Raw genomic sequence first — 14,150 nt, 5'->3', positions numbered from 1 at the left:
TTGAGTGAGTTTAGAAGCTTTACTTAGTGAAATGATTAACATTAAAATTATTAGAAGTAGTTAAATGCAAGAGTTAGTGAGATTAAGGTTTCAATGCTAGGGTTTATGGACCAAAATTTGGAGAAATGCATAAATGGCATGTTTAACCTATTGTGAAATGAAATAATGGTCAATTATGACCAAATAAGTTGTGTGGGAATGATAGGAATGAAAACTAAATTCGGAGGTTAATGGTCATGCTGCTGGCAGCATGACCAAACCCACTTTGAAGGACCAAAACTCAAATTTTACAAGCCCAATTGATATGCCACCAATTGGAGATGAAAATAGACATAAAAGAGCACAATTTTCATTAAGGAACCATGGCCAAAAACTGACCAAAACTTGGTGAAACAATTGACCAAAGTGAGTTGATTGCAGGCTGCCACTGCACAAAACTGACCAAATGAATAGTAACTGTTCATTTGGTCATAACTCGAGCTAGGTAGGTCAAATTGATCTGAAATTTTGCCAGCAATTAGATATGATATAGACCTAAAACTTTCATGAAGAACACCAACCCAAATTAGGCCATTAACTCATTCAAATCATTGAGCAAAGTTAAAATTTCTGTACTGAAATTTTGCAGATTTTTAGTTGAGCAGCAAAGTTTGGATAGCTATAACTCTCTCTAGAAAACTCGGATTTAGGCGATTCTTGAACCGATGGAAACCTAAGACATAGTACAACATTTCATATGAAGAAAGTGAGACCGAATTATGAACTTAACTTGATCAAACAATTGACCAAAGTTGAACCAAAAATCTGACAGCACCTAAATTGCAGTATGAACATTGCACGTGAACAGTAAACTTATTTTGGCCATAACTTGAGCTAAAAAACTCCGATTGAGGTGATCCAATAATGAGAATACACTTAAGACAATAACTAACATTTTCTATTAAGTAAGTTTTGTCATATTCCAACAGGAGATCGACAAATGGAATAGTGCAAATTCTGAAATCCAAAACGGAAAAGTGGCAATTTTGCCAAAATGACCTAAGCTTTAAACAAATGACCAAAACCAACAAGTTTGGTGACCAAAATGTGGTATATGGGTGAAGTTGGAGTTCCCATACCCATTAAGCCTTAGAAAGTCAATAATTTGACTTGAATAGTGCAGTTAAAAGTAAACATAAACACAAAATTTCGAGAACGTCGAATTTAACACGTTAGAGCGAGCTAAATGTGAAATTAAGTTTATTTTGGATTTATTTTAAGTTCTAGGACTGAAACATTGTAATTTTGTGTGTTTCAGTTGAAAAGAATATCGGTAAGGAACCCTAGGAACCGAGTCGAGGCTAAAGGACGACTCGTTTGAGGTTTGTGCACAACATATACTTTTATAATCATCTTTTGCATATCGTTTTAAATAATGTGAAATATTGGATTATGACATTCTTATGATGTTGATCTAAATTGTTGAAAGTTATTATGTATATTTGAAAAGAAAATGTTTAGCAAATTGTTAAGATAAGTTTTGAAACCACAGTGTCATGACCACATATTTGAACACCTCACTAGCACGACTAGTGGGGGTAATTAGTTTCGAATTTTGATTCCTTCTCTGGAGAAGTGTTGAGGTGTGCCAAGAGAAGAGGATGTGAATGGATATCCATATATTTGAGCTAGCTAGCCTTGTGATGTGATTTCTCTTTAGCCTCGGCTATTGAGATTCTATTTGTTTCGAATGGCATGATTTAACTGTGGGTTTTATGAAATGTGTTTTGATACTTTGAAATAAACTTGGTTTACATGTAAAATCTTACAATGCATGATTGTATTTAATTTTCATGTTTAATCAAATTTTTGAATGAATGTGCTTTAAGTTTTGCATAAAGATTATTTTAGTATATTGTGCACCATCGAGTCTTAGTACTCGTGATAGCTTTATTCTTTGTCGCAGATACAGAGATTAGAGGAGCAGCAGATCGAGTCTTGAGGTGTGTGAAGTCATCAGTTTGAAGCCTTGGGTATAATTTATACCTTAACAGTAAATACTTCTTTTGATGTATATATTGCACATAAATGTATGGACATGTAAAAATGGGTCTTGAGCAGCTTGTACACAAATTTGTATGAAGTTTGTAATAAAGTTTAGTTTGTGTTTCTTTTGATATAAATTTGTAAGGTTATGTATAAATTATTTTGTTTTTAATGAAATATGAATGATATTGATTGTGATATTTTGAGAATTATTGAACTTGTGAATTTTGATAAATTGATTGAGTTTGATTGTGAAACCGAAGTAGTGGTTGAGAAAATCTTTTAGAAGTGCTTTTTACAGGTATTCGAAGAACGGTTTTATCAAAATACAGAGGAAACTCTGTCAAAATTTTTATCAAATTTGCGGAAAACTAAAATGGCCAAAAATATTAATTAGTTTTAATTTCAAGTAAATGTTTTAAATACTCATTAGAAATGCTCACCACTTGTCAAAGATAAGAAAATTGTTTTAAAATCCCTTGTAGGGTACTTAATGAGTTATCGGTAGGTGAAGTTCGGTAGTTCATTAGGTATTCTACGGGATCATGTTATGCCTTACAGAGGGGTAAGGTGTGACAAAATTAGCTAAAAGTGACTAATAATCAAATAAAATGGCTATGAAATTAAACCTAAATGATTATGCAAAATGTATGCATAAGTAAAGCCGACGTGCTATAATACATTAATATGCAACAAGTCAATTATATATTATTATACAGTATATTAATTTGTTAACTTGTATCTTACAGTTTATTGATTTCTTAACCTGTGAATCAGATTAAAAGGGGGCGGAATTGTACATTCAGAGTACTGTCTATTAAAAAATTGTAACGCCCTCACCATAGGTAGTCCGTACAATTTACTGTTCCGACGACTCATATCTGTTCGGACAGTCAAAATATCTGGAACTACACCTAAACTATAGTGAGGAGGCATAAATTAATGAAATAAATATTAAAAAAATATATATATAGGAAAAATTTTGAGAAATAAAATAAAATTTAGAGAATTTATTAATTGGTATAAAAAAATAAAAATAATCCGATGAGCACCATGAAAGGCATTTTGGTCATTTCACCCCTAGAGATGAAATTTGACTTAAATGTCAAATTAAAATTTGGAAATAGAATAATTAACATAAATTAATTTTATGAATTTAAATTTGAAAAATGAGAAGAGAAAGAAGAAGAAAAGAAAAGAAAAGAAAAGGAAAGAAAAGGAAAGAAAGGAAATAGATTTATGAAATTAAAAAAAAAATAAAGTACACATAAATGTATATAAATAGACACAAGAAGACAAAACCCCACCAACCATTCTTCTTCCTCTTCTCTCTTTCTCCTTGCCGTTCCCTTGGTCTCTCCCTCCCCACCATTGTTATCAAGCTTAAAGCTTGATTTGCCAAGCTTTCACTCACCAAAACCCATAGACCCCTTCACAAAAAATTTAGCCCACACCATAAGGAAGCTTTAGATACCCATAAGAAGAAGAAAGATTAAAGTTTGAAGTGGGTCACAAGAGGTTAGTGCACTAATCCCTCTTCTTCTCTTTATTAAACATGAAAAGCATGTTTAGCTAAGCATAAAAACCATTAAAACAAAAAGAAAATCTAGAGGAAAGAACCCTTGAATTTTTGGCAGCCATGGAACTTGAAGTTTATTGCTTTTAAGTGATGAAAAATGGTTCCATGAGAATGTGTAATTAGTTGAAATGTTTGGGTGTTTGATTGTGTAGTGTTTGTGTAAATTTGAAACTTTGAAAACTAGGGTTTGTGTAAATGTTGAGGACTTTGTGTAAAATGTTGAAATTGACCTATTGGGATGAGATTGTTGCTTATAGAAGTGTATTGCATGCAAATTGAAGTAAGGAAGTTGGAGGAGATTGAGTTTTGGAAGTGTTAATTTTCTGCAGGTTGTGTTTGTTGAGGGCAGTGTACATTTTAGGCCATAAATAAAATTGTGTGACCCCAATTGGTATGAGGCCAATTGGAGGTGAAACTAGACCCAAAATAGCCCATTTTCCATGAAGAAACCATGCCCAAATTCTGTCCGAAACTTGAGCCAAATACTGTCCAAATTCGGATTTCCCTGCAACCCAACCCAGAAAATGACCAAATGAACAGTACGTGTTCATTTGGTCATAACTCTCTCTATACTGGTCCAAATGACCTAAAATTTTACCCATGGAAAGTTTAGACATAGGGCTACACTTTTCATGAAGACCACTCAACCCAGTTTTGCCTTTAACAAATTCAAATTGTTAGCACAAGTTGGGTCACTGAAACTGCCAACCCAGAAAATGACCAAATGAACAGTACGTGTTCATTTGGTCATAACTCTCTCTATACTGGTCCAAATGACCTAAAATTTTACCCATGGAAAGTTTAGACATAGGGCTACACTTTTCATGAAGACCACTCAACCCAGTTTTGCCTTTAACAAATTCAAATTGTTAGCACAAGTTGGGTCACTGAAACTGCCAACCCAGAAAATGACCAAATGAACAGTACGTGTTCATTTGGTCATAACTCTCTCTATACTGGTCCAAATGACCTAAAATTTTACCCATGGAAAGTTTAGACATAGGGCTACACTTTTCATGAAGACCACTTAACCCAGTTTTGCTTTTAACCAATTCAAATTGTTAGCACAGGTTGGGTCATTGAAACTGCCAACCCAGAAAATGTCCAAAAATACTATTCCTTTGGTATTTTGACCATAACTTGAGTTCTATAACCCCAAACTCAGTGATTTAAAAACTGAAATTCAAGTTTAATCATAGAGGAGCAATTGTTATGAAGGAATTGTGACTAATTAAACATCCCAACCTAGTCAAATTCCTAGATAAATATAACACATCAACATGAACCTAAAGAAAGGTTCATGGGAAAAATGCTATATAGGATAATTCAAATACTTATAAAGAAAATTTAATATTAAAAATGATATGAATATGTAAATTAGGACTAATGTCCTATTAATATGAAATTTATGGTACCAATGAATAGTACTAGAAAATAGTAATAGTGAATAGTGCTAAATTAATTAAAAATATTTAATTGCCCATAGTATACCTAGACTTATTTATTTAGTTGGATAAATTGGTATACCAATTAGGGACTACAGATAGCAGTACTGCCTACCGAAAAAATCATGAACTGACAATATATGTCTGGTATGATTGTTCTACAGGCTATATGCCTACTTTATTTCTGGCTTTACAAGCCTGACAGCGGGTCTCGTGCCCGACAGCTGGCCTCGTGCCTGACAGACGTATACTGGATAGACATATGGCTGTCTAACCAGTATACACCCGTACATCCAACTTTTATAATTTGTTATAGGTTTTCTTGGGCACTGATAAAAAAAAAAATTAATTAAGACTTAAAATACAATAAGTAATCATAAAAGATCCCAATAATGTTAATTATTTTCAAAGAGCAATAAAAATATAAAAGACCCAGAAATTATGAGTTGCATATATTGTTTCAAATTATTAAATTATTGTTATTATAAATTATGCACCACTAAGCGTTATGCTTAGCGCGTTGGTTTTCCATCGCGTAGGTACTGGAGATCGATCGCGTGCAAAGGCGGCACTGATGAGTGCAGCGTGCAGCTTTGATCAGATCTGCCATTGTCCAGAGTCACCTCACCGGTCTGTTGTATTTTTGTAGGGCCCATGTATAGACTAGTATTTTGGTTCATTATGTTTAGTCATGATGTAATTACTAGTTTATGATGTATTTCATTTTGGACTTGTAATTAAACTTTGAGATTGAAATGAAAACTTGTAATTTATTATCTATGAATTTCTATATGAATGCAATAGATAGTACTTCATTTTGAGATTTCATAAATAATTGTAAATGATATGATACATGAGAATATGATGTAGAAATGTGTGAAATGAATATGGACATGTTAACAGGTGATTAGTGGAACCCGCCAGATGCTAATAAAATAAGAGAGGCTCTGTCCGGGTCTCCACAGAAATAAGATATAAAAAAAAAAAAAAATTTCTACACATAGAATACATGTTTTAAATGACATCAAAAGTTTACAATAGATATAATAAAACAAGATAGGGTGCTCCGGCACCGAATGTGGCACTTCTTGCTCGGCTATACTGTAGACAGGTAAGGGGCGTCACATTTAGTGGTATCAGAGCCTAGGTTTAGGCGGTCCTAGACCTAGATAGATAGAAAGAAATAGTTGCATCACATGCATGGGCCTTTAGATAGAGTCGAGGTGACACTAATGCAGATCTGTTCTTTGTCTTTTTATAGGATCGATGGCATCTGATCCTTCAGAGCACGGACCTCCAAGACCGATAGAGGAGGAAGTAGAGAGTCACGCACCTGCTCCTAGTCGAGGGAGAAGTGGCAGTAGAGCAGAGTCATCTCGAGGTACTGTGAGTAGGGCACAGCAGGCCTTCTATGAACAGATGACACAGCTGTTCCGTCAGTTCGCCGGAGCCATTCCCCAGCCACAGCCACCTCCACCTCCACAGCCACAGCCACAGCCACAACCTATACACAGATCTCCACTAGAGAGACTGCGAAAGTATGGGGCAATTGATTTCAGAGCTAAGAGGGATGATGATCCAGCCGCAACAGAGTATTGGCTGGAGAGGACAGAGAGGGTACTGCAGCAGTTGCACTGCACCCCAGATCAGCAGTTGGAGTGTGCTCTGTCACTGCTACAGGAGGATGCATATAGATGGTGGGTGACAGTATCTAAAGTGGTACAGCCTACACATATCACTTGGGATTTCTTTCTGGCTGAATTCAGAAAGAAATACATCAGTCATGTGTACTTGGAGGCCAGAAGGAGAGAATTCCTGGCACTGAGGCAGAGGCAGCTGACAGTCTCCGAATATGAGCGAGAATTCATGAGACTTAGCGAATATGCATTGGAGTTGATGCCGACAGAGGTTGATAAATGCAGAAGATTTGAGGATGGACTGAATGACAACATCAGGTTAATAGTGACGTCCCACCACTTCACAGATTTCTCTCTGTTGATAGCATCAGCCCTTGATGTGGAGAGAGTCAGAAATGAAGAGCAGTCCAGAAAAGATAGGCAACGCAAGAGGGGTTCTGGGTCTGGTCAGTCCGGTTCAGCAGACACGGGTAGTAAGAGACCCAAGGAGTCTCAGGGACAGACTCAAGGTCGGGGCAAGAAACAAAAGTCTCGGTTTGCTCCAAGGAGAGGAGGAGGACAATCTGGTGCATCAGTGGGTAGTTCACCTGGTGCAGCTACACGGGGATCAGCCCCACCACCTGCTTGTGTACATTGTGGTAGACCCCACAGAGGAGAGTGCAGATTGTTGACAGGTGGATGTTTTAGATGTGGGTCTACGGATCACTTCCTGAAGGATTGTCCACAGAGGAACACTAGTGCTCCCACTGCTCCACCTCAGATGGAGAGGTCTACCCCAGCAGCACAGAGGGGTAGGAGACCTGCGAGGCCTGATACAGCTGGCACATCACAGAGGCCTACTGCAGAGACAGTCCAGAGGCAGGAGATTAGGGTAGCACCTCGTGCTTATGCCATGAGAGCTCGAGATGAGCCAGAGCCAGCTGATGTCATTAGAGGTACATTTTCTTTTTATGACCTGCTAGTATGTGCATTGATTGATCCGGGTTCCACACATTCATATGTGTGTATCACACCACCAATTGATAGAGGGGTACAAATAGAGGAGCTAGAGGAGGACATACAAGTCACAAACCCTTTAGGCCATAGTGTCATGGTGAAAAAGGTCTACAAGGGTTGTCCTCTAAAAATACAAGGGTATGAGTTTTTAGCTGACTTGATTGAGCTACCATTCCATGAGTTCGATGTGATATTAGGTATGGACTGGTTATCACGTCATCAGGCAATGGTAGATTGTCGACTAAAGAGGATGTCACTACAGACAGTAGATGGGGATGTGATTACAGTTGTGGGTGAAGGAACGGGTTGTCTTTCCACCATCATATCAGCCACAACAGCCAGAAGATTGATAAGAAAGGGCTGTGAGGCTTTCTTAGCACATGTGGTTGATACCAGGAAGACTAGCCCAAGCATGCAGGAGATCCCCACTATATGTGAATTTCCGGATGTGTTTCCGGAAGAGTTGCCGGGTTTACCACCTAATAGAGAAGTGGAGTTTGCTATAGAGGTTATGCCGGGTACTGCACCAATGTCCATTGCTCCATATAGGATGGCACCTACTGAACTGAGAGAGTTGAAAGTTCAGTTACAGGAGCTACTAGACAAGGGCTTCATACGCCCTAGTGTGTCACCCTGGGGAGCACCAGTGCTATTTGTGAAGAAGAAGGACGGTACCCTTCGACTATGTATAGACTACCGGCAGCTGAATAAGGTGACTGTGAAAAACAAATACCCTTTACCTAGGGTAGATGACCTATTTGATCAATTGAGGGGAGCTGGAGTATTCTCCATGATAGATCTCAGATCAGGCTATCACCAGTTGAGAGTGAAGGAGACAGATGTTCCTAAAACTGCTTTCAGGACCCGGTATGGACACTATTAGTTCCTAGTGATGCCATTTGGGCTAACAAATGCACCAGCAGCTTTCATGGACCTAATGAATCGCATCTTTCATCCCTATTTGGATTGGTTTGTTGTGGTCTTTATAGATGATATCTTGGTGTATTCTAAGAACCGGGAAGAGCATGATGAACACCTGAGAGTAGTACTACAGACACTGCGGGAAAAACAGTTGTATACTAAGTTATCCAAGTGTGACTTCTGGTTGGATGAGATATCCTTTCTTGGACACATTGTGTCAGCAGATGGAATCAGGGTAGATCCAAGGAAGATTGAAGCAATAGTTGAATGGAAGCCTCGTAAATGTAAGTCGAAGCTTTTTGGGGTTAATTTGGATACTACAGAGATTTGTGAAGGGATTTTCCCTTATAGCAGCCCCACTGACTAAGTTACTGCATAAGAATGCAAAGTTTGACTGGAATGAAAAATGTCAAATCAGCTTTGAGAAGCTGAAGGCTATGCTTACAGAAGCTCCAGTGTTAACACAGCCAGAGTCAGAGAAAGACTATGTGATCTACAGTGATGCCTCTCACAATGGGCTTGGGTGTGTTCTGATGCAGGAAGGGAAAGTAGTTGCCTATGCTTCTAGACAACTAAGGCCACATGAAAAGAACTACCCAACTCATGATCTGGAATTGGCGGCAATAATATTTGCATTGAAGATATGGAGGCATTACCTATATGGTGAGAAGTGTTACATCTACACTGATCACAAGAGTCTAAAGTACTTGCCAACTCAGAAGGAACTCAATCTGAGACAGAGGAGACGGATTGAATTCCTTAAAGACTATGACTGTGTGATCGACTACCATCCTGGGAAAGCAAATATAGTGGCTGACGCCCTAAGCAGGAAGTCCATGATGGCTTTGAGAGCATTGAATGCTCGGCTGTCTTTAGCACAGGATGGGGTACTTTTGGCTAAGTTGTGTGTAAAGCCAAGTTTGTTACAGCAAATACAAGAGGCACAGTTAAGGGATGAAAAGTTGCTAACTGTTATGGGCAAAACTCAAGAGGGGAAGGAGACTGATTATGAGTTGAAAGGAGATAGGTGCCTGCATTTATAAAGGCGAATATGTGTACCAAGAGATGAGGAACTGAAGAAGAATATCTTGAAAGAGGCGCACAGTAGCTTCCATGCTATGCATCCAGGAAGTACCAAGATTTACCAAGACCTGAAAACACATTATTGGTGGCCTGGAATGAAGAAAGAGATTGGTGATTTTGTGACTAGATGTTTGACATGCCAAAGAGTTAAGGTGAGCATCGAGTTCCATCGTGGTTGTTGCAACCTATATCTATACCGTAATGGAAATGGGACCGCATTACCATGGATTTTGTGACTGGGCTACCATTGACACAGAGGAAGCATGATACTATATGGGTGATTGTGGATAGATTGACCAAGTCAGCTCATTTCCTACCAGTTAGAACCAGCTACTCATTAGAGAGATTTGCAGAAATTTACATAGATGAGATAGTCCGGCTACATGGAGTGCCAACATCGATCATATCTGATCGAGACCCGAGATTTACTTCGAGGTTTTGGAAGAGGCTACAGGAGTCTTTAGGCACTCGACTACACTTCAGTACGGCTTTTCATCCACAGACGGATGGACAGTCAGAACGGGTGATTCAGGTATTGGAGGATATGTTGAGAAGCTGCATCATTGATTTTGAAGGAAGTTGGGAGAAGTATCTTCCTTTGGTAGAGTTTGCTTACAACAACAGCTACCAAGCCAGTATAAAAATGGCTCCATATGAAGCGTTGTATGGGAGGAGATGTAGAACTCCCTTATGCTGGACAGAAATGGGTGAGGAGAAAATAGTGGGCCCAGATTTAGTGAGACAGACAGAGGAAAAAGTGAAACTCATCAGAGACAATTTGAAAGTCGCCTCGGACAGACAGAAGTCATATGCTGACCTGAGGAGAAAGGATATAGAGTATGAGGTTGGCGAGAAGGTGTTTCTAAAGGTATCACCTTGGAAGAAAGTGCCAAGATTTGGTAAAAAGGGTAAGTTGAGCCCTAGGTTTATTGGTCCCTACGATGTCATTGAGCGTGTGGGTCCAGTAGCCTACAGGCTAGCTTTACCACCTGAGCTGGACAAGATCCACAGTGTATTCCATGTGTCGATGCTCAGGAGATACAGATCAGATCCTTCACATGTCATTTCAGCAGAGGAGATAATTGTGCAACCTGATTTGACATATGAAGAAGAACCAGTCAGAATCTTGGCACGGGAAGTGAAAGAACTCAGAAACAAGAGGATCCCACTAGTGAAAGTCTTGTGGAGACACCACAACACGGAAGAAGCGACATGGGAGAGCGAGGAGACGATGAGGCAGCAGTTCCCTCAGCTCTTCACATTAGGTAAATTTCGAGGACGAAATTTCTATTAGAGGGGAAGAATTGTAACGCCCTCACCATAGGTAGTCCGTACAATTTACTGTTCCGACGACTCATATCTGTTCGGACAGTCAAAATGTCTGGAACTACACCTAAACTATAGTGAGGAGGCATAAATTAATGAAATAAATATTAAAAAAATATATATATAGGAAAAATTTTGAGAAATAAAATAAAATTTAGAGAATTTATTAATTGGTATAAAAAAATAAAAATAATCCGATGAGCACCATGAAAGGCATTTTGGTCATTTCACCCCTAGAGGTGAATTTTGACTTAAATGTCAAATTAAAATTTGGAAATAGAATAATTAACATAAATTAATTTTATGAATTTAAATTTGAAAAATGAGAAGAGAAAGAAGAAGAAAAGAAAAGAAAAGAAAAGGAAAGAAAAGAAAAGAAAGGAAATAGATTTATGAAATTAAAAAAAAAATAAAGTACACATAAATGTATATAAATAGACACAAGAAGACAAAACCCCACCAACCATTCTTCTTCCTCTTCTCTCTTTCTCCTTGCCGTTCCCTTGGTCTCTCCCTCCCCACCATTGTTATCAAGCTTAAAGCTTGATTTGCCAAGCTTTCACTCACCAAAACCCATAGACCCCTTCACAAAAAATTTAGCCCACACCATAAGGAAGCTTTAGATACCCATAAGAAGAAGAAAGATTAAAGTTTGAAGTGGGTCACAAGAGGTTAGTGCACTAATCCCTCTTCTTCTCTTTATTAAACATGAAAAGCATGTTTAGCTAAGCATAATAACCATTAAAACAAAATGAAAATCTAGAGGAAAGAACCCTTGAATTTTTGGCAGCCATGGAACTTGAAGTTTATTGCTTTTAAGTGATGAAAAATGGTTCCATGAGAATGTGTAATTAGTTGAAATGTTTGGGTGTTTGATTGTGTAGTGTTTGTGTAAATTTGAAACTTTGAAAACTAGGGTTTGTGTAAATGTTGAGGACTTTGTGTAAAATGTTGAAATTGACCTATTGGGATGAGATTGTTGCTTATAGAAGTGTATTGCATGCAAATTGAAGTAAGGAAGTTGGAGGAGATTGAGTTTTGGAAGTGTTAATTTTCTGCAGGTTGTGTTTGTTGAGGGCAGTGTACATTTTAGGCCATAAATAAAATTGTGTGACCCCAATTGGTATGAGGCCAATTGGAGGTGAAACTAGACCCAAAATAGCCCATTTTCCATGAAGAAACCATGCCCAAATTCTGTCCAAAACTTGAGCCAAATACTGTCCAAATTCGGATTTCCCTGCAACCCAACCCAGAAAATGACCAAATGAACAGTACGTGTTCATTTGGTCATAACTCTCTCTATACTGGTCCAAATGACCTAAAATTTTACCCATGGAAAGTTTAGACATAGGGCTACACTTTTCATGAAGACCACTCAACCCAGTTTTGCCTTTAACAAATTCAAATTGTTAGCACAAGTTGGGTCACTGAAACTGCCAACCCAGAAAATGACCAAATGAACAGTACGTGTTCATTTGGTCATAACTCTCTCTATACTGGTCCAAATGACCTAAAATTTTACCCATGGAAAGTTTAGACATAGGGCTACACTTTTCATGAAGACCACTCAACCCAGTTTTGCCTTTAACAAATTCAAATTGTTAGCATAATTTGGGTCACTGAAACTGCCAACCCAGAAAATGACCAAATGAACAGTACGTGTTCATTTGGTCATAACTCTCTCTATACTGGTCTAAATGACCTAAAATTTTACCCATGGAAAGTTTAGACATAGGGCTACACTTTTCATGAAGACCACTTAACCCAGTTTTGCTTTTAACCAATTCAAATTGTTAGCACAAGTTGGGTCATTGAAACTGTCAACCCAGAAAATGTCCAAAAATACTATTCCTTTGGTATTTTGACCATAACTTGAGTTCTATAACCCCAAACTCAGTGATTTAAAAACTGAAATTCAAGTTTAAACATAGAGGAGCAATTGTTATGAAGGAATTGTGACTAAATAAACATCCCAACCTAGTCAAATTCCTAGATAAATATAACACATCAACATGAACCTAAAGAAAGGTTCATGGGAAAAATGCTATATAGGATAATTCAAATACTCATAAAGAAAATTTAATATTAAAAATGATATGAATATGTAACTTAGGACTAATGTCCTATTAATATGAAATTTATGGTACCAATGAATAGTACTAGAAAATAGTAATAGTGAATAGTGCTAAATTAATTAAAAATATTTAATTGCCCATAGTATACCTAAACTTATTATTTAGTTGGATAAATTGGTATACCAATTAGGGACTACAGATAGCAGTACTGCCTACCGAGAAAATCATGAACTGACAATATATGTCTGGTATGATTGTTCTACAGGCTATATGCCTACTTTATTTCTGGCTTTACAAGCCCGACAATGTCTCGTGCCCGATACCGCCTCGTGCGACAGACGATATCTTGGATAGACATATGGCTGTCTAACCAGTATACACCCGTACATCCAACTTTTATAATTTGTTATAAGTTTTCTTGGGCACTGATAAAAAAAAAAAATTAATTAAGACTTAAAATACAATAAGTAATCATAAAAGATCCCAATAATGTTAATTATTTTCAAAGATAAATAAAAATATAAAAGACCTAGAAATTATGAGTTGCATATATTGTTTCAAATTATTAAATTATTGTTATTATAAATTATGCACCACTAAGCGTTATGCTTAGCGCGTTGGTTTTCCATCGCGTAGGTACTGGAGATCGATCGCATGACGCAAGAAGAAGACAGAGTGCAATCGTGAGCTTTGATCAGATCTGCCATTGTCCAGAGTCACCTCACCGGTCTGTTGTATTTTGGTAGGGCCCATGTATAGACTAGTATTTTGGTTCATTATGTTTAGTCATGATGTAATTACTAGTTTATGATGTATTTCATTTTGGACTTGTAATTAAACTTTGAGATTGAAATGAAAACTTGTAATTTATTATCTATGAATTTCTATATGAATGCAATAGATAGTACTTCATTTTGAGATTTCATAAATAATTGTAAATGATATGATACATGAGAATATGATGTAGAAATGTGTGAAATGAATATGGACATGTTAACAGGTGATTAGTGGAACCCGCCAGATGCTAATAAAATAAGAGAGGCTCTGTCCGGGTCTCCACAGA

The sequence above is a fragment of the Hevea brasiliensis genome, chromosome 14, assembly GCF_030052815.1.
Source record: "Hevea brasiliensis isolate MT/VB/25A 57/8 chromosome 14, ASM3005281v1, whole genome shotgun sequence".
Classification (NCBI taxonomy): domain Eukaryota; kingdom Viridiplantae; phylum Streptophyta; class Magnoliopsida; order Malpighiales; family Euphorbiaceae; genus Hevea; species Hevea brasiliensis.
This window is presented reverse-complemented; position numbering follows the sequence as displayed.